The following is a 6,000-nucleotide window of genomic DNA, read 5'->3' on the forward strand; positions in this document are numbered from 1 at the left end:
CCAGTGGTGCTCTGCAGTGATTCACAATTTACATTCCCATGGGGAGTGTGTGTGCTTTTCCCAGGCTGTTGAATATCCTTTACAAGCAGAATCATGATATGCTCATTCTTTACCTTACTTTGTTTCCCCTTGCCATGGATATTGGAGATCTTTCCAAATCAGCCCATCTAGATATGCCTCATAAAAAAAACCATTTTGTTGAATGATATCATAATTATAGAAAAGTGCACAGCACAGTGAATCTTCGGAGTGAAAAACACCTATGTAACCACTACTTAAATCCAGAAACAAAATGTTACTCTCATCAAAGAAGCCCCCCTGCCTGCCCCTCCCCTCTCCCAACCAAAATGCGCTTATAAATAGTATGTACCCCCTTTATTTTAGGGGAGGAGGGACAGAGGGAGAGGAGAAAGAGAATCTTAAGTAGGCTCAGTGCCCTGTGTGGAGCCTGACTCGGGGCTTAATCTCATGACCCCGGATCATGACCTGAGCTGAAATCAAGAGTCAGATGCTTAGCCCACCGAGCTACCCAGGCCCCAATAATATGTACTCTTGTTGTCTTTTTGTTTAGCTTTTTTAGCTAAACATTATGTTTATGAGGTCTTTTAAAAAAGATTTTATTTATTTATTTATTTATTTATTTATTTATTTATTTATTTGAGCGCACAGGCAGGGGGAGGGGTCGAGGCAGAGGGAGAGGGAGAAGCAGTCTCCGCACTGAGCAGGGAGCCCATTGTGGGGCTGGAACTCAGAACCCCAAGGTCATGACCTGAGCCTAAGGCAGATGTTTAACTGACTGAGCTGCCCAGATGCCCCTGTTTGTGAGATTTATTCACATTGTTGCATGTAGCAACATCTAGCAAGGTCTGGAGACATGGTTGTCACAACTTGGAGAGGCGGGAACTGCTGGCGTCTAGTGGATGGGGTCCAGGTGTGCCCCCCTGCAACTCATAAAACAGCCCCATTCCCCGCAACAGAGATCATCTGGCCCCAAATGTCAGCTGTGCTGAAGTTGAGGAAGCCTGTTGCTTCGTCCAGGCTGAGGACTTTGGATTTTATCCTAAGAGAGAGGATGAGAAACCCAGATCAGGTGTATATTGAGATTAACCGCCCAACTATTTTCCAAAGCAGTTGGGTTCTCATTCTTTAGTGACACCTGCATCCTTTTCCATGATGTGGGCACATCCTGTTACCAGTTCCCATTGATTAACTTTATACCATTTCCAATCTTTTGGCCACTACATCAGCACCAGATGAGAGCCCTTGTAACAGTCTGTGTAGACGGCATACTGCATGGGGATGTAAACACATACACATTCTCTCTTTCACCCACAGATTCTCTTTCTGGAGACTCCAGACAATGGGAGGGTGATGGAAGATTCATTTAAATGTAAATTTCCTCCCCCCTCTCAACGTGTTTAACATCGAACTGACTTACAGAAATAGCTCCTGTCATCTTGGCTTCTGCTGAGGATTCACATCTTGTGCAAGTGGACACATGATCTGGAAAGATAAACAGGAAGTCCCTCAAGGCACAGGGACATGGGACAGGCCTCTGCTCCTCTGTGAGCTGGGACTCAAATAGCTGAGTGCCAGCCAGGGTGGAGCCCAGGCTAGAGCTGACCCTCCTCTGCCTACCAACAGGACTGACCAGCTCTGGGATGATTTACAATTTTTTCCCCCTAAATGCTTCATCTGAACTAATTCTACTTTGGAATTAATCTCTGGTATCTCAGGGTCTTTTATTTTTGTCTAAAATCCAAGTAACAGTTAGTGCTTAGATTTCAAATGCACTGTTTTAAACCATAACTACATAATCTGTCTTGCTCATTTTTACCTTGCCTATTTTTCAAGTGGCTGTGTTAACAATTTTTTTTACATTAACTCTGAATGTTACAATAAAGTTAATAGAACAGAAAATTTATTTATTTATTTATTTATTTATTTATTTATTTATAAAGATTTTATTTATTTATTCATGAGAGACAGAGAACGAGAGAGAGAGAGAGATAGAAAGGCAGAGACACAGGCAGAGGGAGAAGCAAGCTCCATGCAAGGAGCCCGACGTGGGACTCGATCCCGGGACTCTAGGATCACACCCTGGGCCAAAGGTAGGTGCCAACCCACTGAGCCACGCAGGGATTCCCTAGAACAGAAAATTTAAAATGCCCATGACGTTAAGGAAGACAGCCCAGATTCGTTCACTTACTCTCAATAAGAATTAAATTTAGCTCTGAGCTTTCCAGTAGCCAACGCAAAAAGTGAAGCATGATGTGTCACACGATTTTTTTGTTTTCTAATCAAAGGAAAATGGCACATCTTTAGCTGAGATAATTCTTTTCTTTTCTTTTTTAAAAGAATTTATTTATTTATTCACGAGAGACACAGAGAGAGAAGCAGAGACACAGGAAGAGGGAGAGGCAGGCTCCACACAGGGAGCCCAGTGTGGGACTTGATCCTGGGACTCCGTGATCATGACTTGAGCCATAGGCAGATGCTCAACCGCTGGGCCACCCAGGTGTCCCCGAGATGATTATTTTCTTGATTCGAAGTTCTGAAAGAGGCTGAACCCCCAACTGCCACATGGACAGTAGTGGAGTTGATAGGTGGTCAGGATGGTCCTTGGAGATGGTAAGTAACTTGTTCAAGGTCGCACAGCTGGGCAATGCCGGGGCTGAGTTGCAAACAGGAGAATTTAGACACCTTAAATATCTACCTAAGTACCAGGTACACCTTAGGGCATTTGGTATAATTGTGAGGGCGGGAGGAGGCTGAAGTTTACAGAGTAGCTGACTTAAACTGAATTCGGCCTCCTAAGAGCCATATGACTCTGGGCAATTTAACTCCTTGGGGCTTCAGTTTCTTGATCTGAAAAATGGATAGATAATGGCCCCAACTTCAGAGAGTACTGTGAGGACTTAGTAAATTGATTCCTGGGGAGGGTGTAGCATAGAATCTGGCAAAGATGGTACCCATCAAAGTCAGCTCTCAATGCCAAGAATCCTTGATGGTAAAGAAAATATGGCACACACACACAGACACACACACACACAGATGGAATATTATTCAGCCTTAAAAACGAAGGAAATCTTGCCATGTGCAATGACACGTATAGAACTGGAGGACCTCATACTAATTGAAATAACCCAAACACAGAAAGTCAAATACTGTGCAATCTCATTTACATGTAGAATTTGACATAGTCAAACCCATGGAAGCAGAGAGTAAAATGGTGTTTGCCAGGGGCTGGGAGAAAGGAGAAATGAGGAGATGTTGGGCAAGGGTAAGAATTTCCGTTATCCAAAATAAATAAGCTCTGGAGATCTGTTGTCCAGCATGGGGCCTACGCGAAACAATATTGTATCATATCCTTAACGATCTGCTAAGAGCTAGATCTTACATTAGGTGTTCTTACCATAGAAGGGAAAAGACAAAAGGGGTGGGAGGAAGCTTTTGGAGGCAATGGGTAAGTTTATGGCATTGGTAGTGTTGATGGTTTCACGGGTGTGTACTCATCTCCAAACACATCAAGTTCATACGTTAAATAGCCCCAGCTTAGCTATTTGCTCTACATATTTGCTATTTATCTCTATCTGGATCCCTATACATCTATGTTATAAAGAAGCCTTGCTGAGGCAGGAAGGCCAGCTCTCCGCTTCGGGTGGAATCAACCTCTCTGCCCCCTTTTATAAGCCTTTCCTGTTCCCAACCCCGCACTCTCTGATTGCCCTAGGGGGGTTGAGGAGACACAACCAGGACAGGGCCTGGAATTTAATAAATAAGCTCCCTTTGAAATGGCCTGGAGGTCCCAGCTATGCGCTGTCCACAGTAGTTTTCAGGGCAAGCTTTGCAGTAATACCTTCTGTTTTTATTTATATTACATTTCCTGTTTAAAAAGCCCTGTTGCTACATGCCCTCATCTGTTTGCCTGCTGCCTCACTTCACCGCTCTGGCAGTTCTGCAAAGGGGCAGGGTTCCCATTGCCATTTTAGAGATGAAGCAAAGAAGGTCCAGAGAGGTTAAGTGACTTCCTTAAGGTCACCCAGCAGAGAAGATACAGAACCCAGCTCTTCTGGGGCCCTGTTCAGGGCTTTCCCCTAGCACATATTGCTGTAGGCCAGCGGTTAATAAAATCGTTTCTGGAAATAGTTAAGAGTCAGAGCCAGAAAAAAGCACATTTTGAATTGGCCAAGAGGGATTTGAAAAACCAACACGCCTCAAATCCCTGGCTTTTCTCCTGATATGGCTACTAGTCCCTTGTCCCCTGTTCCCTCAGTCTCTGTGTGTCTCTGACCAGGCTCACGGTCCTGCCCAGAAACAAAGCAGAGGACCGGTTCATTTGTTCATTCATTCATTTACTCACTGTTATACACTGAATTGTGGTCATCCCTTCTAATTCATATATTGAAGTCCTAACCTCCAGTGTATCAGAATGTGACTGTATTTAGAGATAGGGCTTTTTTTTTTTTTTTTTTTTAAGATTTATTTATTTATTTGAGAGAGAGAGAGAGAGAGCACAAGCAGGGGATGGGCACAGGCAGAGGGAGAAGCAGGCTCCCCACCGAGCAGGGAGTCTGATGCAGGGCTCGATCCTAGGGCCCCGGGTTCATGACCTGAGCAGAAGGCAGCTCCTCAATGACTGAGCCACCAAGGTGCCCCAAGATAGGGCTTTCAAAGAGATAGGGCTTTCAAGAGATAGGACTTTCAAAATGAAATCCTATGGGAGGGCCCTAATCCAGTGTAACTGGTGCCCTTACCGGAAGAGGTTAGGGCACAGACAGCCCAGACATAGAGGCCACCAAGTGAGGACACAGCGAGAAGGTAGCCACCTGCAAGCTCAGGAGGAGGACCTTAGGAGAAATCCACCCTGCCAGCACCCCGATGTTGGGCTTCTAGAACTTTGAGAAAAAAAATTTCAATCATTTAAGCCCCCAAGTCTGTGGTATTTTGTTGCAATAGCCCTGCCAGAAGAACACACTCACTCCCTTCCTCACACTTTCCCATGCATCTGGCCTCATGTAGGTCTCTGCTTTGCAGTCACTGAGCAAGGTTTCCTGACCACTCTCTTTAAAATCGCAACCCCATTTCCTCTTGCCTCATCCCCTGGTTCCCTCCTCTGCTTCATTTTCCATAGCGCTTAGGACCATCTGGAAACCTGTGTATTTGCCGATTTGTGTGTATATTGCCACCTACCCCCACACGGCTATATGCACACAACAGGGGTAGGGATTTTTTGGTCTGTTTTGTTCACTGCTATACCCACAGTGCCTTGGTTACAGTAGGTGCTCTCTAAGCGGATCTCGATGAACAAGGTCATGTATACACTCAACCAATCAACAGTATCTGAGCTCTGACTTAGCACCACGCACCATGCCAGGAGCCCAGATGTACCAGGGGACCCAAGTGTCTGTCATACTGGACTGAGTATAGATATCAGATGCTGGGGATCGTGTCATGCACTGTCCACTTTCTTCCCAGACTTAGTCTGGGATGATGCTGGATCAATGATTGTTGAATGGCTGTGTGTTTCGAGAAAGGACCTGACCTACCTAACACCCTGGGTGGGAGGGTGAATGGCCCCACTGTGGGACCATGATGTGGCAGGTAGTATATTACTTATTTTTAACAAGTACCAAAGTCTGCAAAGATAGGGATACAGGAGGTAACCTCCCTCTCCATTACTTGATTCAGTTGTATCCTCCTGAGTATGAGAAAAAGGGTGGATGGCAGGATGTTTTTCAAAGCCAGAGCCCTCAGAACTTCTGGCACCCACAGTGATCCATAACCCCCACTCTCCTGGCTTACCATTCACAGCTTGGGGACTTTGAGTTGTTATTTAGAGTTACATGCATTTGTGTTTAATTTTACCCATGGAGATATTTTTACTAAGGTAGAAGGTCAGGAGTGGTGAGCAAAGCATGAATTCGGGCACTTACTGGGGTGCTAGTGACATTTTGTATCTTGAGGGGGGGTTGGGTTGCATAGCTATGCTCCTTTGTC

This window comes from Vulpes lagopus, chromosome 3, assembly GCF_018345385.1.
Source record: "Vulpes lagopus strain Blue_001 chromosome 3, ASM1834538v1, whole genome shotgun sequence".
NCBI classification, from domain to species: domain Eukaryota; kingdom Metazoa; phylum Chordata; class Mammalia; order Carnivora; family Canidae; genus Vulpes; species Vulpes lagopus.